General features: G+C 28.5%; 1 protein-coding gene across 1 annotated transcript in view; it reads right to left on the reverse strand.

Moving 5' to 3' along the window:
• LOC146533109 (uncharacterized) overlaps positions 1-20,784 on the reverse strand; it is a 43,665-nt gene extending 22,881 nt beyond the window's left edge. The window contains exon 1 of the mRNA XM_085196673.1: positions 20,711-20,784. The gene's annotated coding sequence lies outside the window, so the exon portion shown is untranslated. The remainder of the gene's footprint in view (positions 1-20,710) is intronic.
• Between the last annotated feature and the right edge of the window lie 5,044 nt (positions 20,785-25,828).

A 25,828-nucleotide genomic window follows, 5' to 3' on the forward strand; every position in this document is an offset into this window, starting at 1 on the left:
GACACGCTGGGAATTTACGAGACAGGCATCGATTTTTATTAAACAATAATTGTAAATAAGTAGACGGATGTGGGAGTGTCAATGGTTATATAATGTTTTAGTTGACAAAATATCATTTGATATTTTGTCATGATAATTTTTTACGCCCACATAGTATGTATGTATTGTGTAAAACGAAGGTGTTATAATATGAAGATGTTTTTTTTTATGAATGGAACGTAAATTAAAAAAAATGTCGTTAAGAATTTGATGGAAAAAAATAATAGAATATTAGGTATATACTGTGTAGAAGGAAATTTTAAAAGATTGTCATATATTAATATCATGACTAAAAAACTCAAAAAGTCATGTCATAGATTTCAATCTTGCCAGTGTTTAACCACGTTGACTACACTATCCGGTACCATAATCAAATTATCATACATAAAGTTTGGCATTACAACCACACGTTCCATAACCTTTCTGAGCGTATCTCCAATATGTACTAAAATAAAGCAAATTCTATCCTAGTGCCTACTTACTAATTTAAATTTTAAATTATATTTACAAAAAGTAAACATAAATAAAAGTTGTACATAATAGCGCTAAAAATCTTCAAACTAGCTAATTATAATTTCTAATGAGCTTTGAAAAATAATTTAAGTTTAAAAAACTAAATATTTATGTTATTTAAATAGTTTTTCCTCCTGTTTTGTTTACTTAATTTTATTATATCAAAGACTAAATATTTATGCTATTTAAATAGTTTTTCCTCCTGTTTTGTTTACTTAATTATATTATATCAAAGACGTACTATTTATATATTTTTTGCTCACGTTTTTTCATTTCATTATTAATAATACGAAATTATTTAAATTCTAACATTCTTTTGTCCTAATGGGAGTTCTTCCTCACCCATCTTTGCCCATTTTGCTATTATATACTACTGGTTTCCGAAACCTAACGCCTTTTTTATCTAAGCTAATTGAAAATGAAAATATACTTAGCATTTATTTTTGTAGATGACTCAAATGTCATGACACTATTGAAATCTTATATGTATTTTGTGTATAAGGTCACAGCCATTAATCTTGTAATTCACATGGCTTAATGACACATTAAGAACTCTTGTTTTTATTCCAATATGCAGCTGAGAATTGTATTGACTATTAATAATTATTATAAGTGGTCAGTTTACGTAGTGTAGTGTTTTTTATTATGTTTTGATAAAAAATAATATTGCCTCGATTTTTTGCGACATGTTGTAATTTTGTCGGTTCCATTTTTAATCTTTTTTTAAACACATGTTTAATGATTTTTATTATATATATTTTTAATTATCGAGTTTAATTATTTATAAAAAAATATTTCACTTCTTTTCGAAATGTCAAAGTAATTTCGTTTCAAAAAAAACCATACTACAAAATTACATTCGAGAATAGATCATCGATCTTAAATTCTCTGTCCATTCATCCACAGATTATACAAGCTATTGTGTGTGACATAATAGGTAATAAAAACGTGGTGACATTTGCTATTTTTTATCTGTGATTTATGGCTATTAGCTGGTATTGTCTCTGTATTATTTTGGTTTTGGAAAATATAATTATTTATATAATCAAGAAATAGAAATAAGGAAAGGTAAAAAGAAAGCAATATAGTTATATAAATAAACGTACTAGAAATATATTAAGCTAACATTTCGGGATTTATTTTTTTATTATTTATTTCCTCTATAATATCCCTAGAGTTATAATGTGCAATGCTCTAACAATAATGTATACAAATATTGCAAGTACTTTACAGTTCACGTAAATATGCTTTCTCTTGTAATCGACGGTTCTCTGATTGAGATGTCTTCGAGAATACGCTTTCGTTTTCATCGATTTTATAATTATGTAAGTTTTGTTTAGGTATATGTTACTTTCTTGTTCTATTTGTAAATTTATTAATAAATATAATTTAAATAATAATTAATTAATAGCTTTTCATCATACTCTAAATGTAGTAAACCAAAGAAAGCATAATAATATATTTTAATTTTTTTTTTAAATATCTAATATGCCTGTTTTATTATACTATAAAAACTAACGAAAATATAGAGAATCATAATTATTCATTTATATAAAAAATTAGAAATCTCTTTAAGAAATCATTAACTTAAAATTATGTTGAACGATAAAAATGTTGTTTTATCCATTTTAGATTTTCCGCGGCCGTGACGTTAGCACGAATTAATTTCACTATTTCCTTTTATCTCTAACGATGATCTTTAGTAAAATATCTATTTTTATTTAAGTAAATCTATGTTAGGTTCAAGATTTTAATTCTAACCTACTTTTCCATTGAATTTTGGAGGCTTTGCTTCATTACCAGAGTAGGGAAATTAAAATATTAAATATTTCATTCCCTCAAATGGGAACCTAGTGTTAGAGCAATCCGTTCCTCATTTTCGGCCCAAATTTCAAGGCAAAGCGTGTGTTTGTTATGTTAGGTACAGTAAACGAAGTTCCAAAATTTAAAAACCGGCGTATTATTATTCTAAATTTTATTAATCATTAAATTATGTAAAAAAATAAATTAAAAAGCTCTTGTTAATAGCGTCTTCTTCGTCAAGGCGACTTTGTTTTTTTTAAACTACATTATATAGCTTATGGATTTAGACAGGTATTGGTAAGGTCAAAATAATAAGGACGCTACTTTTCGGTGTTCACGAGGTATTCTTGACCGTGGATAGATTCGTTTTTAATGAAATTATAACATTTGAGTTTTTTTTATAGATCGTAAAGAAGTCAAAGATCAAAAATATATATAATAAATAAGATTAAAAATCATTCTTTTTCATTTTGACATCTTGTTAGACGGTCTCTTAAGTCTACATATGTACATTTAGACAAAATTGAAGCTTATTTTAATCTAATAAATACTATGGTACAATGGGTAATCTAGATCCCGAATCATCCCAAATAATTTATTTATTAATGGAAGAACCTATCTTAATTTATTGCAAAAAAGTTCCGTTTAATGACAAAAAAGGACTCAATCTTGCCACAAATATTTTAAAAATATGTCAGAATCATTTCTTACAATAAAATGAAATTTCAATATAAATAAACATGATAATTATATAAATAAATTTCATGAATAAAGTGAGCGCGAGCCGTTCTAAGAGCATCTATTAGCATCTAACTACAAGGTGGTATTTTGTAACTCTTCGATACTTGCAAAATGAGTTAAGATGCGTTAAACAAATTAATTTGTGTAAACATTAAGTAAGTGGACAGTAGTTTTACAGTAGCCCCACGTACTGAGATGACAGATACTAGGGTACCATCAGATTTTAGATAGTATAATAATAACTATTCTTGAGACTATGTCAAGGAAATGTTTTCTATTTTATAATCCGTGTCGTCTTGATAACGTAAAGTCGACGCTCTTAGCTTTTTTATAAGGACTGCAAAATATAAAAACGCAGTTTTTTCTTTTCTCATAGGAACTTTAAGTAATTTCCTCTACGTGCTGTCTGTCAGTCGTATTATATGGATGTAATTAAACAATTTAGACTAGAAGACTACTTAGAAACTCTAATAATTACAATATTGTTTTTATTTTATTTGATGTTTTTAAAAAAATGCAGATCTTCGCGCTTCTGTTACATATAGCAGGGTGATAAATGACAAAGTAGTGTTAAGACACTGCTTCTTCCAATTTAGAGAATTGTTGTTGTTGTTTGTCTTGTTTTATGCATATGAAACCTTAATAAAAGAATAAGTTACCTTAGATAATAAGAAATCAAAGTAACATATAAAAGAAATATTAACAATAATAATTTTAAATTATAAATATATATCTACAAATTCCTTTAGACAAATTACCAATGTTTAACCGTGTAAAGCACTTGTCAATCGGGAAACTCAAGCACAAACGAACTTTTCGAAAGGTTAATTAGTTTGCTAAACTGTGTCATTACTGTATTTACATCATTTAGCTAATATTAGTATGGAAATATCATATTATTGTATTTATAATTCGCATATATTGTAATAGTAATATTTACTATGTAAATTGTAAATGTTAAACTGAGGAGCGTAGATATTTGTGACATTTTTATAAGTATATTTATATCCGTGTGGTCGAGAAATACAGAACAAGTAACTTTATTTATGAATAAAATATTTTTTTGTATGATATTATATATATAGCAAGTAGACTTGAAACTCTCTTCTCCATCTATAACAAAGACTCTCAATAATAATGATATCCCATAATTGCCTTATTTATGCATTCTTTATATTTATTCCCATGGTGAAAGCATGTGGTTTTTTAAAAAGTAGAAATGAATGCCATATTGACTTATGGTATTGACCCCTTCATCCATGCAAGAGAATAATTATAAATTTTCATGCCAATTATAAGTCTCTAGGTCGAGTTCTCAAGCTGAACTTGACTTTCTATGAGGAACTTTCTATAGAATTTGTTTATTGTAGTAGAAAGTGGCTGAAAATAATTTTGTTTACTTATATTATTTTCTATGGAGTTATTGTAATTGATATGTTCGTTTCTTTTTTCTTTACTATAATATGTACACCTGTTTATCAAAAACACTAATCTTAAGTTTCGTTTATATGAGTAAGTTTAAGAATTAAAACTTAATTATTTAAAAGTCTAGTTGGTTATGCATAAAAAAAAATTCTTGGCTTCTATTCATTCATATTAAAAATGATTCAAGCTTTTAATAAATTTAAAACTAGAGTCAGAACTACAAAATATCCCTAAACCCTATACAATAATTAATGTAAATATTTCATTAAGCAAAGCATACCAATCATTATCATTTCATCATTACTTTTAACCACATATTTATTGTTAATGATAAATAAAGAAACATAATTTCTTATTTTTAACCATAATTAGGCACTAAAAAATAAGTATTTTCCAACTAATTACAAAGTTGTAGTTCTACAATTAGCACGGCACTTTTGGTTGTTAAAAACATTTGAATAGCTAACGTTATTTTAATATATGTTACATCCAACTTTGTAAAAGGATGAATCGGTCTTACCAAATGAGCGGCCATTAAATTTCTCTCTATTTAGAGAATGACATAAGACGTAGTGTCGTCTCGTTCAATAGTTTCCAGGTATAATCAATACTGTTTTGTAAAGACGTTGTATTAGTAGTTGTCAAGACAGTATTAATGTGAAAAAAATGTGTTATGTAAGAACTAAGATTAAATTTAGTAAAAAAGTATATCGTGTGACCATAAACGGTGTGAGTTCGATTCCCACAAAATGAATAAATTATTGGAACGAAGTTCCTTACGGCAGGCTTAGAAGTAATAGGGATTTCGCTGCGTGACCGAACTGAAAAAAATGTGATAGTAAAACCGTACGAAAAATGCGTGGAATAAAACCGTTAAATGAGACGTGCACAGGCGCGACAGTCGCATACACAGACGAGTAGTGTATAAAAGCTTTCTCTTTCTCCCTCTTTCTTTTGGGGTGGAGTGGTAATAGAAAGAGAAGGGATGAGAGTTAAAATTATTTTTATTTCTATTTTTCTATTCTATTTCTATGTAATTTTATGTTGTCAAACAAAAATAAAGAGATATATTTTGTTATTTTAGTTGATAATTTGAATTACGATGTTTTTTTATTTTAAGTAATTTATTATTTCCTAAAATACTGATTTTCCTAAATACTTTCTTGTACTTAAATAAAAACTAATCAGCAAAATTTAAGAGAAAAATCAAGAAAACCTACATAAAATTGAGCACGACTTTTTTTGCAATTTGTGTCGATTCTACATTAGCCGAAGGAACTTCGTTCCTACCTGGTGTCCCACGACACCACATTAATTCAATATTTTCACTTCAAAGGAGTGTCTTAACACCTCCCTCCTCCCCAACATTGGGCTCCCTCCCTCTGCCTACCCCGCTATATCCAAGATAGGGCGTGAAGCTGAATAATACTCGAATTCAATGAAGCATAAATCTACAAGTCAATCACCGAACTAAGGTGTGTCAAATTTTAACAGTTAAAACAATAATAAGTTACAATACAAAATTGCAATTTCAATACGAACTATGAACGTTTTGCAGTTTTGTATGAATATATTCACATGTGGCAGCGATGATGCAAACGCAGCATAGCTATTAGTAGAAACAATAGGCGTATATGAATTTTACGATAGGGCACTTTAACTTGTTTATATATTTGACCTATTGCCTAGTTTAAAGTTAACATGATATGATGAAAATGTTAATTATCTGTTAAATAGTGTCTATAATGTCTTCTCTCTCTCTCTCTCTCTATCTTCTCTCTCTTTAATAATATTATTGAGAATGTACAAATAGTTTGTAATAAGACGGAAATTATGAGTTAACTAATAGTAATATAATACATAAAATTCGACACATTTTATTGCTTTAATTTAATATATTGTATATTAATAATTAATATATTAGCAGACGTCCTTACGTCATTCATCATTATAATATGAATATAACTGTCTGTAGACGCTGAAACGCTACGGTTATGGGTTCGATATCCATTCGAGGGAATGTAAGTAACGAGGCAAAGCGCGGGGTTGAAAACACAATGTCTTGAGAATTCTGCGGAAAATAGGAAAATAAGAATGAGAAAACCTAGTGTTGAGTGTTGAACCTTCTATTCACTTCGTCCGAATACTAGATATTATGATTATAGCGTTTTTTCATACAAGTGCAGAGAAATAAAAATAACTCGTAGGTTGTTGGAATTGAACGTATAGTAATAGTAAGACAATCCCGCTTTGCTATTATGATCTCTATAGGTGAATAATGCTTGTATAATACAATTATACTTATCACTAACCAACTCAATTCTTAAGAGATTATTCTTATTAGAAAAACTCGTGTTAGGTAAAGAGACAAATAAGGAAAAAAATATTTAAAATTTAAAACATGCTTCCGTTTTAGGATTGACCCAATGAACATCAACGACTACTATAATATATGCACAATATACACCTTGACGAATTAAACAACTATAGCCATATATGGAAGTCAATATATTATACTTTAAAATAGAATTTTCGAAAGGTTAATTAGTTTGCTAAACTGTGTCATTACTGTATTTACATCATTTAGCTAATATTAGTATGGAAATATCATATTATTGTATTTATAATTCGCATATATTGTAATAGTAATATTTACTATGTAAATTGTAAGTGTTAAACTGAGGAGCGTAGATATTTGTGGCATTTTTATAAGTATATTTATATCCGTGTGGTCGAGAAATACAGAACAAGTAACTTTATTTATGAATAAAATATTTTTTTGTATGATATTATATATATAGCAAGTAGACTTGAAACTCTCTTCTCCATCTATAACAAAGACTCTCAATAATAATGATATCCCATAATTGCCTTATTTATGCATTCTTTATATTTATTCTCATGGTGAAAGCATGTGGTTTTTTAAAAAGTAGAAATGAATGCCATAGTGACTTATGGTATTGACCCCTTCATCCATGCAAGAGAATAATTATAAATTTTCATGCCAATTATAGGTCTCTAGGTCGAGGTCTCAAGCTGAACTTGACTTTCTATAAGGAACTTTCTATAGAATTTGTTTATTGTAGTAGAAAGTGGCTGAAAATTTCTTGATAATTTTGTTTACTTATATTATTTTCTATGGAGTTATTGTAATTGATATATTCGTTTCTTTTTTCTTTACTATAATATGTACACCTGTTTGTCAAAAACACTAATCTTAAGTTTCGTTTATATGAGTAAGAAGAATTAAAACTTAATTTTTTAAAAGTCTAGGTGGTTATGCATAAAAAAACCTTCTTGGCTTCATTCATTCATATTAAAAATGATTCAAGCTTTAATAAATTTAAAAGTAGAATCAGAACTACTAAATATAAACCTAAACCCTATATAATAATAAAGAAATATTTCATTAAATAAGGCATACCAAACATTATCATCATTACTTTTAATCATATATTTATTGTTAATGATAAATAAAGAAAATTCCTTATTTTTAACCATAATTAGGCACTAAAAAATAAGTATTTACGAGCTAATTACAAAGTTGTAGTTCTACAATTAGCACGACACTTTTGGTTGTTAAAGACATTTGAATAGCTAACGTTATTTTAATAAATGTTACATCTAACTTTGTAAAAGGATGAATCGGTCTTACCAAATGAGCGACCATTAAATTTCTCTCTATTTAGAGAATGACATAAGACCTAGTGTCGTCTCGTTCAATAGTTTCCAGGTATAATCAATACTGTTTTGTATAGACGTGGTATTAGTAGTTGTCAAGACAGTATATATGTGAAAAAATTGTGTTATGTAAGAACTGAGATTAAATTTAATAAAAAAGTATAGCGTGTGACCATAAACGGTGTGGGTTCGATTCCCACAAAATGAATAAATTATTCAATATTTTCACTTCAAAGGAGTGTCTTAACACCTCCCTCCTCCCCAACATTGGGCTCCCTCCCTCTGCCTACCCCGTTATATCCAAGAGGACGTGAAGCTGAAAAGAATTAACTCGAATTCAATAAAGCATAAATCTACAAGTCAATCACCGAACTAAGATGTGTCCAATTTTAACAGGTACAACAATACAATAAGTTACAATACAAAATTGCAATTTCAATACGAACTATGAACGTTTTGCCGTTTTGTGCGAATATATTCACATGTGGCAGCGATGATGCAAACGCAGCATAACTATTAGTAGAAACAATAGGCGTATATGAATTTTACGATAGGTACTCACTTTAACATGTTGTTTATATATTTGACCTATTGCCTAGTTTAAAGTTAACATGATATGATGAAAATGTGAATTATCTGTTGAATTGTGTCTATAATGTCTTCTATCTCTCTCTCTGTCTTCTCTCTTCTTTCTCTATCTACTCTTTATTTAATAATATTATTGAGAATGTACAAATTGTTTGTAATAAGACGGAAATTATGAGAGTACGGCGTGTTCAAGCAATTTCGGGTCAAACTAACGGAACCTCTTCTATTATCTATACTGATATTATGTAATTATGAGTCTAAGAACAAGTAGACTAACCCATACTTTATTATTTTAGATTTCTTGCGATTTAAATGTAAAAATTTGGAATAATGTAGAAAACTAATGATTTAATTAAAATAAAATGTTGTTCCCGTAAGATAATTAACAAAATAAATCAAGTAAACGCCTCTAGATGTGTGGTTTTCCTGAACTCTACGTCGCCAAATCGATTTTTCGCGGAATACTTGATGCATACCGTGTTAACACCACGCTTTGCCTCATTACTAGAGAGACGAAATGAAAATAATAAATACTTATTTATATTATTGTTTTTCTGTTATCATTAAACAAAGTAGGTACATTGACTATAATAAATAAAAAACAGAATATATATATTTTTAATAATAAAAACCTCTAACTAACCGCCGAAACTATAATCTAAAACCGTATTTTATAACTCAATTTTATACTTTTTAAGTTACTGAGTTATGGAATACGATATCGCAAGCTGTTAAGACATCTTTAGGCCAAGTTTTTCCTTATTTAGATAGTTACTTCCTTTAAGCGATAACTAATAACCTTTAACTATGACACACTTTTTAATATTACGTTAGCGTATGTTGACTTTGTAGATAGATGCGGTAGCATACAAGCAAGTTTTACTGTTTGACATGACAAATGAAAAAGAGTTTTCTATTCACAATTAAAAGTAATTTGTAAAATATTATAGATATTTATCTATAAATAAGATATATTATAAAATTATTTTAAAAACTATTCTTTTATAGATTGTCACTTTTTTTCATTTACTATTCAAACTATGAAGAGATCTTAAATTATTTAAAGTTATCAATTAATCCTTAAGTGTTTAAGTCACAGTCAGTCTGGGATGGCGGAACTTAACGTCACACTTTAATGCGGTTATAAACCGCTCTTAACTCCGAAATTAATCTAGAGAGCGATCTTCAGGTGCAATTTTAATTATTTATGATTGAAAAGGGCATCTCAAGATCGATCTCAGAGTTGACAGCAACATATAAATACGGGTCTAAAAGTCATTAGTGTAGTGAATGAAAATTCCTTCGGAATTCGAACTGACTTCGATGGCATTATACTACAATGCTCTGTCTATCTTTTAATACCTTAATAAAAGATATTTACGCTACGTAATTCTTGCTGGGTAATTATAATTATAGGAATGTGTGTTCTTAAAGCGTTTACTATGAAAATGGAAAGTTTCTAACATATAATTTGTATTACTCTGTTGTATATATAAATTTACTGTTATTTAATATATAGCGTTGACCTATGGCAGTGCAAAAGGGATTCATATAAGAATAATATTATTCGTAATAAAATTTCTAGGGTGGGCACCAGACTATTCGAAGGTGTATTTCAATTTGTAGTAATGCTTGTATTTTTATATTTTTAAAATGTATGGGCAGAAAGGTCACAGTTTAGGTATAAACGTGAACAAAGTTTACATATGAATATTAATTTAATATTTAGATTGTTTATTTAATTATAGTATCGAAACGAGTATATGAACAAAAGAAATCTCCTAAGTATTTGGCCAAAACATTATTATCATGTTTATAATGAAAACTAGTACTAAATTATTTAGTGAATTTTCTTTCCCCAATTAAGTATAAAACACTCTGTTACTGGGGGCGCATAATGTTACGTATTTGTGTCACTTTCGCTTTTAAAGAGATGTGCGAGACGAATCGTAGCGTTTGTTTTGACGCCTAGCCGCTTACGTCAACTAACATTAACATTCGCTTAAACATCACAATTGAACTCATCTGAAGTAATCTCGGTCTATTTATTTTAATTAAGAAAAATATTTTAAAAATATGAAGAAAATTAATAAATAAACCTTTATTTTTATACATTTATTAATATTAGTTTAAATTGGTGATTTATTCTAATTATTAAAATGCAATTTATAAACAAAAGAGTGAATTGATCAAATTGGTTTCGTAACAAATGCAAATTTAACTAATAGTCATATAATACATAAAATTCGACACATTTTATTGCTTTAATTTAATATATTGTATATTAATAATTAATATATTAGCAGACGTCCTTACATCATTCATCATTATAATATGAATATAACTGTCTGTAGACGCTGAAACGCTACGGTTACGGGTTCGATATCCACTCGGGGCAATGAAAGTAACGAGGCAAAGCACGGGGTTGAAAACAAAATGTCTTGAAAATTCTGCGAAAAATGGGAAAATGAGAATGAGAAAATCTACTGTTGAGATGCTCCTCTATTCACGTCGTCCGAATACTACATATTATGATTATAGCGTTTTTTCATACTAGTGCAGAGAAATAAAAATAACTCATAGGTTGTTGGAATTGAACCTATGTTAACAGTAAGACAATCCCGCTTTGCTATTATGATCTCTATATGTTAATAATGCTTGTATAATACAATTAAACTTATTACTAACCAACTCAATTCTTAAGAGATTATTCTTATTAGAAAAACTCGTGTTAGGTAAAGAGACAAATAAGGAAAAAAATATTTAAAATTTAAAACATGCTTCCGTTTTAGGATTGACCCAATGAACATCAACGACTACTATAATATATGCACAATATACACCTTGACGAATTAAACAACTATAGCCATATATGGAAGTCAATATATTATACTTTAAAATAGAATGCGTAAGCAGATGTTTAAATTTTAATAAATTAGATTTTAAATTGTTTTCATAACTATAGGAACTGCTATTTTTTGTCTGACGTAAAGCTTGGTTAACTGTAGTTTTATTATAATTTTAAAACTTATTTTGCAGTCAGAATCTTAATTCTTTTTTTCCCTTTTTAACATACATTTTAAAAATAGGAAATTGTTGAATGGTACCTTGACTAGTTTAGGTTCCCTCTGCAGGGTATGCTATGTGCGGGTTACAGCGTGAAGGTAAAAACATGTTTATTAATTTGCCAACTCTATCTCATTTGGGTATTGAAAAATGAAAAATGAATGTAATCTATTATGATGATATAATAGTATAACCTAAAGCGATTCTTTCCATAACATACGTATCATCATTTGTAATAGTCTAATTTGTAATGCAAATTTAACAGACGTTTTGGTACGACGATAGTGTTCTGTGGTTCTTAGTAGATCTATTAATTAGATTGTAAGTTAGATAACTATAATAAAATTGTTATTAAAAAATATTAAACTTTATTTTTTTTATTTAATCTAAAGGCGCTATCTATACTAATACAATAAAGCTTATGATTATTTCATTGAAAACTTATTTTTGAGTTGGATATTCCATTTATCGAAGGAGGCTGTATTTAGGCTGTATTACATCACGTTAATGGTGTCAAAGTAACCTTCCTATAAGTGTACTTGCGGTCAAACTTGCCTCGAATACTTGGCATGGGTCATACACAATTCTTAGTTATTGCCATTTGACCACGAGGGCACAACATACAAAAGTGTTGTTTAAGTGGAAACGTTACTACAATTTTTAAAATACTTTAAAAATAATATTAACATAAGAAAATTATGTGTCGCGATGTATGGGAATAATATCATTTATTGTGTATGGCGCTTTAAACTCTTATTATATTTATATCTTCAGCTTTATATACCGCTGCAGTGTTTAGACACTTCGCTCCCCATTTTCCGCCAAATCTTGGAGGCATTAGGCTTAGTGGCGGAACTGTCGTGCTTAAAGTTGATCGTTTGTACCTCTACATCATCATGAGCTTCTAATTGTATAAAAAAGTTTAATTAATTTATATGTATTTAGGTAGATATTTCTCCATTATACTTTATGTTCTGTGTTTAAATTAGTCTTTGTCGAGATAAGAAATGTTATTTTTCACTCTAAATCACAGCAATGGGGCAACTGCCATTATTAACGAATTAGTAATATTCTCACGCTTGTATTGTATTGTAAGGTAACTTGATTGTTGTAAATTCAATATGGTAAGCAATTGTATGGGTTCAAATGCAAACTTTGTTATATTTTTTTAATACGAATGGGTTATAGTTAAAAACCTTGAACCACTGTCTCATAATGTTTTAAATTTTTAATCTATATTTATAAAATAATTATTAATTTTAAAATATTCAAAGATCACTACTGATTTTAAAAATCTATTTCTTTGTAGAGCTCAAATGATAACATATTTTGAAATGTCTTTATATGTTAATTAATCATACTTCCATATTAAATTATATATATTATTATCACGAATGTGTCAAAGAGATGAACAAAAGCTATGGCAAAATGTCGGCAATAAACTAAAAATAATTATACATCACCATTGAAATAAAGCTATATAAGGCATAATTTGGTATCGATAGTTTATTATGAAACGAATTTAACGATGATGGTTTTTATAGCTAAAGCCACATGCGGTTTATATGAAAATAGATATGTTGTAACATTTTAAAAGTTAATTGAGTAAGCATTCTTGTATTTGTGCAATTTATGTGATATATGCCTCTGTGGAAGGTCTTAGGAGGAGGAGGAGGAGTTCTTAATTACTTTGCGAGGATTAGATTTTGAAGGATATTTTTTTTATAGAATATAAGTAAATTTTATTATATTAAAATTTTATTTAAAGCTTTTTTTGGATAAAGACACTGTCTTTACAAGTAACTAACTCATTAATAAGCTTTGGTTTAAAATACAATATTTCTTCTTTTCATATTCTAATGAAAAAAGTAAGAGAGACAGAGAACTTATTATTAAGACACTCCGCTCTCCATTTCCCCCTGATTTTTTCAATAAAATATATTCAAGACAAAAAAAATTATAACTGTTCATCCCTTGGTACATGCAAAATTGTGTTTGAACTAACCAATATTAAAATGATGACCTATAGAGATTTAAACTCACGACCTCCTGCAGTGTGTTTGCTTCTATTATTTCTATAGCGAGTGCTTGTAAACATAAATCCATCAAAACATCATCATCACAAATGATCTATCGAAAGCTTATATGGCTGTCAGATCAATTACGCGGTTGTTAACTGACATCTTTATTATAAATGCATTTAGAATCTATATTTTTACCTACTCTGTTAGTAAAGATAGCTATAGATAATAAACTTTTCTTATCCTTAGTATTGTAATATTGGTAAAATCATTCAGTTTCCGATATTTAATTATGTAAGAGGCCCTGTACTAATCTTTTTCACTTTAAAATTGAAAGGCAGGCGGTTGTAGGTTCCATTTCCACTCGGGAATGATATATTTAATATTTTCATTTCTTCGCTGTAATAACGAAGCAAAGTATGCGTTAAGTTCCGCTACTCGACTCACAAAGCCTCCAGAATTCAGCGGAAAGTGGAGAATGGAATGTGGAAGTGCCTTAATAGATATGGAGTGTCCTAACACCAGGTTCCCATGTTTCCTCTGCTTTGGCCTTTTGCCTTTCCATATACGGGATGAAATTGAATCCACAACCACCAACCTATCATCCTTAACAATAAAATTGAATAGTTACTCTTAATTATTTCTATATTCATTTATCGTTAGCAAATTGAAGCCTTACTAGTCTGTAGTGTCATTCCAAACCTGTTTATAATTCCATAATCGACTTTTCCTTTCGTTACTACGAATATGTGAATGACTCATTCACGTGAAATATTTATCATAAGAAAATACTATCGAATAATTTATGTAACACGTGTTTTTACATGAGTTTTAACGTTATAATTCTTTCTCCACTGTCCACTCATTGTAGATACATATATATGGCATAATTGTTGACTAGTGGAACCCAACGCAGCATTTTGTCTATCGAAAGGCTTTCAGAGACATTACTTAAGCGAGGCTTTGAACTCAAAACCTTTACGTATAATATTTAAACATATCCCACTTGCGCCATTACAGAGTTCAACGCAACTATTAATTTAGTAATTTTCACATGAGATAAGATATCCAATAAAATTACAAGTTAGATAACATTTTTAAATAATATTTCAAATTGTAAGGCAGCGATTTAAATATTTCAAAGATTCTTCTACGCTGTCGAGCATTGTTCAGAGGGTTCTCACGGAAGACGACCCACTTACACACTTCCAGCTTAGACATTCGATTTGTTTTGTTCATCAATGGCAGAACGGCAGGTCACGAACGGAAAGATGCCAATTTGATGATGAAAATTTGTGTTTACTTTTACTTTTTATATTTGGCTAGGTATATTTTGTTGTTACATCCATGTTAAAAACTATAATTTTTGAAAATTTCAAAATTTTTTTAAGTAACTTACTGATAACAACAATAATGTTGTTAAAATTACATTGTAAGATTTGAACCGACGACTATCGAGTGCTGTTATATTAGCTAAAAATTTATGCAATTAGAGAGAAAGGCAAGATAAATGTCAAACGACTCATCAACTATGAAGTAATGTTATTTAAACGTTACAGCGCATTTGGAATGTGCTTGATATCAGACGATAGTTGTGAGTTCGAATTATATATAGGGATCCTTATATTTCAAATATTTGCATTTTTCTTGTTTCAACCACTCAGTACACAATATAATGGAAGCTAATTTTAAGTGATTTTCTACTTATGTGTAGAAATGTAATAAAAGAAGGGTTGACATTTTTTAGGTATCCATTTTCAGGTATAAAGATTAAAATATTAGTTATATCCACGCACGTTTTAAGTTTCTCAGAAGTGATCAGGTTATTTTAATGATTATAGTTATTTTTACAAAAATAAAATAAATATAACTATAATGTATATAAGAATACTCGTTTACCTGCATTTAAAATGTCACAGTTCATTTTTAAAATATACCGATCAAAAGATAATTTAAGTTTATTGTATTCATTTTACTACATATTTAAACTTTATTTTTTTTAAAGTTATTCTATTTATAACCATGTATTCTATATAATAAAATACCTTATATAGGTACTATAAAAGACTTTATTTTATTTTTTTAATATTATTACAATGGAAATTTATAATTAGATATTATTTATATTAGTTCTGGCGTTGGTGTAGCGTTAAGTTCCGCCACATATCTCGTAAATTGGGGTGAAAGTGGGGGATGGATAGTACAGATACTGCCTTTTACAATTTTATTTTTTTTTACAATATTTTTTTACCTTGTCTAATTACTTATAAAAAAACACATAATATCTCGAAAATTAGAAGGAAAATGGGAAACAGAGTGTGTTAACATTATAGATCTTCCCATATATCGTGCTGCCCGAGAAGAACGAAGAAACCGAGTTTTTAATAATAATCTTATCTTTACATCGATGCTAGCCAGTGACCTGTCTATGCATTGTAAGGCAATGTAACGTGTTTCGCAATTTACACGTAACATCGCTTTCGCCGTCCGACCTCTGACATTAATGTGTTGGACAGTAGTTTTTTTTTTAAAGATTACAAACTTTATTCGGGCTAAGAACATTATGTATTGAATCTATGATATTAATTAATTCAATATGAATATTTATATGTTTTGGAGTTTTAGTATATTTTACATATGGAAATATTAACAAGGTTCTTGCTTCGTATATGAATATATATTTTACTTTTGTATTTTGAATTCTTCTTAAAATAATATTTACATTAAAAGTGTTGATGTTAGGGCAATTCTGAAAAATCGTGGCGTTAAGCTCTACATTTCACCAGGTTTTCAAAATAAACAGAAAATAAGTAAAAGAGCGTAAAGTATTATTTGTTTTTTTTTTCTGACCTTGTAAATTTCATGAGATACTTCGTTGAGAATGTGAAATTGAGATTGTAAAATAAATCCATAAAAAAATTCAATAAATTGATATACTATATTTTACCAGCTTAATTGTTATGCTCTTTTTATTTCATCAGTGTACCATATCTGTGGTTTATTATTATTTGTTATTAATAAGTGCAATAAATAATATTTAAAGTAGCTATAAATACACTAGCGGAGTGTTCATAACGGAGTGTCGTGACATTAGGTTGCACTATGAAAAAAATATATATATAGATTATTGTTTTTTAGTACACAAACCATACAAACTTGCAATAATATTATATTACAAAATTTAGGAGAACGGCTCTATTACAGTGACTTCTGACCTCTGCTACAAATTAACATCTAAATGTACGAATGTACTAATTGAATAAGTGGTTTACTGTCATCTTTGTGCTTGTTTACAATAATTTAACATAGTTATTCGAATATCTATTTTTAGAATGTTTTAGTGATTTTTGTTTAAAAAAGTTGTTCTTGTTTTTGATGCATCATCTCCGTACGGTAGGCAGGGGGAACCTAGTGAACCTAGATTATGTTTTATCTATTTATTTAATTTTCACAATATCTTTACTGGAAGACATCTGTATATGGGACATGGGACGGATCTGCTAAATATCAGCTAGCGACCTTAGACTCGATTGAAAATCGCGCCAAGAAGCTCATTGGCAATTCAGCGATTGTTGAGGCAAAGCTGCAAAGCCTTGAGCATCGCCGAAAAGTAGCTTGCCTGACGATTTTCTACAGGGTACATTTCGGAGTGCAGCAGCGCTGCATGACTTAATACCCTCTTCTCCTTTCTAGTAGACGTAGGCAGGGATTTCACCCATACGTCGTCGATATACCATCTTTTCGTACGCAGCGCGTGGAACTTCCTGCCTGCTGAACTGTTCCCCGACAAGTATAACCTGGCCCTCTTTAAGGAACGAGTGAATAGGTACTACCTAGGCAAGCATGCTCCACCTTCGTCCGCATCGTCACTTACCACCAGGTGAGATAGCGGACAAATGCTTGCCTATCAACAATAAAAATAAAATAAAAAAAAAATATTTGTGAAATATGTTCAAAATTTAATTAAAATACAAGGAAAAATTTTTGAGACTTTGCCACAAGCAAACAATTATTTGATCAGATATGTAAATTAAATGACTATAATCGAGTTTTAGTAGTTTTATAATGGACTAGTGGTCACTTCTATACTACTTACGTCAAAATTTCAAGACATTGCTTGTGATGAGTGGCGAAACTCAACCCCGTGTCTTATTCGGGTGAAAAAAAAAGATATTCTGTTAATTCCTTTAGATGCATATAGGCTACACAATATTTAAAAATACTGAAAATTGTATAAAAATTAAATATACGTATTATTTGTGTTACTAAGGACCTTAAAGATTATTATCGACGGTTATAGTAAAAAATAGGAACCTGTTCATATCTTCCAAAATTGAACCTATTTGCATAATTTATGTTAATGAAATCAGTTATGTTACTAAGAACGCCATACAAGACTTAATTCGTTACAATTTACATAGTAATGAAATTTCTCTTTGTGAAATGTTTTTACTTTACTCTTTAGAACAATTATAATAAATAATTGTTATTATTCTGTATATAAGTCTTGTAAATTTGTAGGGTATAAGTAACTCGAAGCGATTTACTGTGTTTGCTACATAATGAAAATTAAATTCTTAATGAAATTGTTGATATATTTATAATGATAGCAAATATTATTTAATTCAGTTTGGAATATTAAAATGCTCTTTTTAATATTCATGTAAAATATGTTAATACAAGGTTATTCGGCCTAGCTTAGGTCACATCGATGTCAGTCAAAGTCACTAGGCGACGCTTAGGTTGTACATAAATTAGCATAATTTGTCATTTTGGAATATTTAATGGATTTTTTTAGAATTAAAATTAATTATGTTTTACATTTTTGATACGGAAAAACTAAAAAAATATTTATTTATTAAAGAATATTTAGTAGTAAAATTATTTAATTTTAACTTTGTTCAAACGATTGGAATGTTCAGGGATTGTAAACTATAAAGGGCAGGATGTCATCACTACATTCGACAAAACTAGTTTCAATTAGGTATAAATAATAAAGTTTTTATAAAATAAAGTAACATATACATTTAATACTGTGTCTATTGCACGGTGTTGGGTTCCGAAACTCGACATCAATTGTCTCGTTAGTACTAAGTATGTTAACATAAGATACGAGATTCTCGAATTTTTTATAAAAAATTAATAAAAATTTTAACTTTTTTTAAAATTTGAATGTGAATAGCATATTTCATATGTACGGTGATGAAATTTATACTAAAATAATATTTTTAACGATTTTGTAAGTCACACCGACGATTTTAACATTAATATCGAAGCCAGTTTCGATACGCCTTTGTTTAATTTTAGTATACAGGTAGTAGATAGTAGTAGTTGCTATGCGACAACATTTTAACTGAGAAATAAATATTTTAATTAAAATTAAATACATACTATATATTTCATTAAAAAAATCAATGTACTAAATTAATATATTGCAGTCACATAAAAATTAAATGCACAAATTAAAATAAGACAATGAGCTATGCAGCTGGCATCGGAACGTAGGGATTGTAATCATGCTCCTTTATAAGGGCATTTAGGTAAGTACGACATGCATTAATGTGAAGGATGTACTGACTTCAGAATGATCTTTTGTTATTTCATAGAAGAACCGTTTAATTGATAAAAAAAATTATAAAATTAATTTAATTTAAGTAATAATAATATTGTAATATGTATAGATTTTAAAATATAATTATAGTATAATTATATTAATAGTATAAATGTGAAAAACTACACATTTGATTGTCATGAAACTTTGTACACATATTCTCAGAGGGAAAGGCATAGAATAATTTTATAAGAAATCATTAAAATAAATATATTATATACAGAAATGTATATTTTAAATAAAAAAAGTAATAAGTAAAGTTCCTAATTAATATTACAAAAATATTTATCTTATTTGAACTATACTGTAACAAACGCATCCTATTCAACCTTTATGTCATCGTTCACAGCGATATGTTAAATAGTAAATGACTAAAGCTTTAACATTTAGCGAATGTCCCAGTTAGGTTCTTCTATGTAATTGTAGCTAAGTGTTACGCTGCATTATAAACATATATATGCATTTTTAAATGAATTTGGGAATTTCTAAATGAAATTTTAGATGCAATTTTAGAACATTCATTTCAAAAGTAAATTTATTCTATTTATACTTCATTTATCTATCATATTATATAATTTATTTTGTAATATACTTCATAAACTACTTGTTAAATATAAAAATAATTCAATATTAATTGATGTTCAGGCATTAAATAATATGACCTTACAAAACATTAAAAATAAGTAGACTTTAATTTTTTTTTGCTTGAGAGCTACTAATAATATTGTATTCAATTTTTGTATATTTATAAATACATATATAATATCTAAGGTATTTATATGCATTTCAAATCGCGATCGCGAATCTTAACAATAACCGCGAAACGCGTTGATGTCTTTTCTTCTACAATCTAAGATGCGGTTAAACCTTAGAGTAAAAGATATGCGATAATTAGTAATTAGATAATTCTGTAGTTAGATTATAACAAATATTAAGTGTCCGAATAATTTTTGTTCTTTTTCATAAAAAATGGTAAATTATATTTATTTCTACAATAAAAAATATATAAGTAATAACAAATTTGCTGATATTTTACTGTTACCATTTATTAATATAACATTAAAAATAATTACTAAAAACAAAAATGCATTGTGATATTTAAATAAATAACATAAAACTCTACAATTTACTAACTAAAACTCTTTTTTAAATACAAAAAATAATCAATATAAAAAAAATATACGAACATACATACATTTATATATATATAAAATATACTTACCCTGCAAAAAGAAAAAAATATATATGATCACGACACGACACAAACACAACGCTGTCAGAGTGCGACCTGCGCCTAAGTGGGACTCAAGCGCATCGCGAGAGAAAGCTCTTATATAGCCTCATCTCACATCTACGTCGAACAATTGAGATCCTGACGGGATGTATCTATTGAAATCGACAGTTACATTTAACTATTTTTTAAATGAATACAAGTTTAAATGAAAATTACGCTTAGAGTAATGCTTTGCGCATAGGGTAATTAAATTGTCTTAAATGACTAATGTCTTAGTTATTAAAAATCACATAATTTTTTTGGTAACTTTTTAAATATAAAATTATACATATAGCTGACTTTAATTTATACAAACTACAGTATCTATATTTTTATATATTTTTTATGACATATAATAAGTTACATTAAAATATAGATAATCTAATTGTTTTATGTTATTTCGAACAATTGAGATCCCCTGCGCCACAATAACCTCACGACAATTGCAACTTTCATTAAAATATTAAAAATATTTATTTTTGTTTTATGTATAATAAAATATTACAAATTCTTTACGTTTTTATACAAAAATATTTAAAGTTTTACTCTCTTATCTCACTCAGAGTTACGGATTATACAAAATACAATTCGTCCATTAATTCAAAGATATTTTTTGTCAATTATACGCTGACAATTTAGACTGTACTTATACTCGTATGTATGATCGTACATATATTTTGACTGTCTCAACAATAGGTTCTATCTACCCTATTATAATTCTATAAAACTAAAAAAAATTATATATTTTTATTTTATTTGTAGACTTGTAAAAAAGGTAAAAATATTCCTATATAATGAAATGCGTGATTAAGATTTGGAAAAAATGCTTATCTGTATAACATATAAATTTTATTGCTGAATACATTGTTTTCAGCTTGTTAGTAACAACAGAGTGCGAATTGCATTTATCGTAAAATACTTATGATTTCTATACATTTTATCACTTCATAGTATTTTCAAGTAGAAGAAACAAAGCATATTTCGTAACATAACACAATACATTTAACTCCTTCGTTGTAAATGTTCTTAATTTATAGACAGATTCTTAGTACATTTATAATAATATATCTTAAAGATATGTGCGTTTCAATGGAACGACTTTAGTATACCTGTATGGTTCATAAATATTTAAAAGGGAATATTTTTTTGTCAAAAGGGAATACTTTAATCATTTACGTAGCAGCTCTTAAGATATCCCTTCCTTCCTATATACTTTTGATGTAAAAATTGAATTGGAAGAAGTAGCGGAATGCAACGCCGAGCTTACTCTTGTTAGAGAAAGACATTAAACATAGTAGAGATCGAGTTCAGTACTGTCACGGTTACCGTCACTGTTCCACTGCACCACAGGGGTCTCGTCATAAATTATATAAAATAGACGATAAACTGCAATTAAGTTTAAATTTAGTTGTTATCTGTAAAGAGACTTCAAAAAAGTTTTTATTTAAAATTTCTTACAATAAATGTCAAATAATTCAACGATTTCCTAGAGATTAAATCATCTTACAAGTGATTAAATTTTTGTATTAAGATTTATAAAAATGATTTAATTTTTTTATATATAAAAATAATTGCCAAAAATATTTTTACGAGATATTTAACAATTTAATTTATTTACATATATTTTATATTTTTAAATATCATGTTAAAAGAGAGGAATGTGAAGATTTAAAGTAATAATAGTGTCTTAAATTAGAATTAGAACTGAGTGTCTTGACACTAGGTTTGCTGCTGAAATATATGAAATATTTTCCTCAAAATGTATCCCGAATGTAGTACCCATTCCATAGTCCATTCCCCACTTTTCACCCTATATCAAAACATTGCATTTGAGTGGCGGAAATCAACACGCGCCCTTTGCCCCAACACTAGAGCGAAGAAATGGATATACAAATTTGAATAAATAAGTTCCATTTCCTCGAGTGAGAATCGAACTCACAACCAGTCGCGATTACAGCTTCACTTTAAGCCCCTGCACCACAACTGGCCTCAAGTAACTAATTAATTTGTTATTAAAATAGAATAATAGGCCAGTCAAGCCGCGGCTATAACGAGGTACAAAAGCGCGTTATCGTTTAAGAAGATCGGTGTTAGTGCCGAGATTTCATAATACTGTTGTAATATTATGAGAAAGCTTTGAAAATAGAAGCTCTTCATTTGCGGCGATTACATATTTTTATATCTTTTTTATAACAATGCTAAATATACATAATATATAACTATAACTAGTGAAAAATTACATCGTATTTAATTTTTAATTAAAGTGGAAATAAAAATATATATAAATCTGTCACTTTAAATTTGAACCTATTTTAACATTTACTTTTATTTAGCTTCACACTTTCCGCAGATTTTTTTTAGCGCGCGCCGCTAGCCTTTGCCTTGATAACAGAGCAAAGAAATAAAAATATTAATCAATAAATAATAATTCATTAACCCGAGTGGGGATTGAACCCAGAACCGTCGCGTTACAGTCACATGCTTATGTCCCTATGCCACGACGCCGATTGCCTGATTCCCTTAGTTTAGATATTAAAGTATTTTTACCCAATAGAGCTTCTCCACCTATCATACGCTAGGCCCAAAGTACCGCTCGAGTATGCTATTGAAAAATCTCAGTGGAAGGCTCGCCGGTTTACAGGTGAATCATATTATCTTAAGATGCCCTAGGGAAAAGAAAGTTGGATTTACATTTTTCAGAGATAAATCATCTGAAGATATCTCTGTCCTGGAGGGAGTTTGAATTATGTGAGATTTTATCCATTACAATACCAGTATCTTATCAGAATACTCTTTTTGCCCAAATCCTATCATTAAATATGGCAAATTTATAAAGGATTACAAAATATGGGGGTAAACGCATTAAAAAACGATTATATGCATACTTAAAAATATGTGGAGACGTCTCATATGTATAATGAGATGTTTTCGCAATAAATACCAAGCTCATTACTCTGGACCCGTGGTTGGTTGTAGTTCAAGTTCATTTTGTCAAATAAACGCGAATCCATTGAGGCCATCTCGGCACAGTGCTTTCTGGGACAATGTCTTCTATGTATATAATTTACTCGTATTGGTTGTAGGAGGTAGAATTCAAATTTAGACCAATGATTATATTAATCTTTTTTAAATAAACCAAAAGAATGGTTTACTAAATAGAGTCAACTTATTGAAATAATTACACTTGGTTTCTCTAGAACATAGAAGCCAAATTGCATTTTTTAAGTTTAATTATTTCTGAGTTTAACGCTCAATTCTGAATATAGCGGAATAATCAGAGACAATCATATAGCTATATGCTAAGATACCATTCTATGTAATCTTATTTATTTAAATTTAAAGGAACATAACGGAAAAATTTGTTACTATACTTAACGTATAAAATATTGTAAATAGTATAAATTTAAACGCAGTAATAACAATTCCAATTAGATTTTACCATTATCTATAATCGTTAATATTAATTACTTCTTTGTTCTAAAATACACAATGAACTTTAAAAATCGTCGTTAATTAATCTTTTACCGTGAAACAGATGCCACGAATTTATTAAATACAGTTATGTATATATGCATATATATATTTGTATCAATTTATGTATATCAATTTTAATAGTCCATAAAATGAAAGAAAATAAGGCTTAGAGTGTATTTTGTGACAACAGGCAGTAATCTAAATAATTTTTTATTTAATCGTTATAGTGTCAGTTATTTTTATAAAGTCTTTGGTCGAAAAGCTTCAATTTCTCAATAAATACTTACTCATTCATAATATTACAATGAATGTTTGAAATATTTTACTTGACATTATGAGATTTTCATTTCTTTTAATCAGTTACATTACAGTCCGCTACTAAGATATGTGATGACTAAAAGTATTTTTTTTGATATTGGGATTAAGGTCATCATGATACAGTGAGATAGCGTCAGACGATGGTTGAGGTTCGATCCTCACTCGGGAATTATTTGTATTTCCTTGCTCTGGTAAAATTTAGTGCGACGTTGAATTATGAAATAAGATACGCTTCACGCTATCCTGCACATAGCAGGGTAGGAAGTTGGAACCTAGTGATAAGACATTCCGTTCACGTTAAACACGGAAAGTGGGGAACAGAAGTGTTTGTGCCCCACTTTCCACTGAATTCTCGAGGCCTACGAGGAAATAAATATATGAATCCACAACGCAATTAATGGTTCATTCTGCATCCAAAACTGCTCACCATTTTTCAAGTAAATTCCTATTGCGTATTAATTATGACAGTTTTCCTCATCTGGACCAACAACGGTCCGAGGGCTATACAAAAACGGCAAGTTTCGCAAAACTTTTAACATTGTAAAACAAGTTCCCATCTTCAACTCCACCCATATTATGTACAACTTACTATGATGTTAAAATATGTTATGAAACGATTAAGCAAAATGTCAATATGATTATCTGAATCAGTGTTGGAAAATCTATGGAAATCGATTATAAATTTAATTTACATTATTATATGAAACTAGTGGACCCGAACGCGGCTACGCCTGCTTGAACTATAAGAATATTTATTAAATATATTATTTTCATTTTTCAATAGAATTAGTAAGAAAATATAAGCTTAAATAATCAAAAAGAATAATAAGTAGAGACATATTATTAGAAAAAATATTATTGAAATGATTGGTTCATTCAAAAGAAGTAAAAGTAACTAAAGGATATTCTTAATATTAGAAAAAGTACCTAAAGTTTTCCGTGCTTGCGTACATACTCGTAGATATCGACTCTATGAAATAACTAAACATTTTTCATCAAATAAAATAAGAAGAGAACCAAAGTGTAGTTTAAATTGTCGTTTCATTTAAATAATGAATAATGTCGTACAATAATAAACAATATTTGATTTATATTTATATTCAGTGCGAAAATTTTATGCAAAATATAACAGGAGGTTTTGTTTAAATTTTTCAAAAACACAAATATAAAAAACAGATATGCACGAACTGACATATATTTTTGTTCAGTTTCATGCTTTAATAGTGTCACCTCTGTGCCACGGGACGTGAGCCCCAAATACACGACATTGCGATT

Source organism: Heliconius melpomene, chromosome 13 (assembly GCF_056956725.1).
Source record: "Heliconius melpomene rosina isolate 202511_hmr_F chromosome 13, ASM5695672v1, whole genome shotgun sequence".
In the NCBI taxonomy this organism is placed as follows: domain Eukaryota; kingdom Metazoa; phylum Arthropoda; class Insecta; order Lepidoptera; family Nymphalidae; genus Heliconius; species Heliconius melpomene.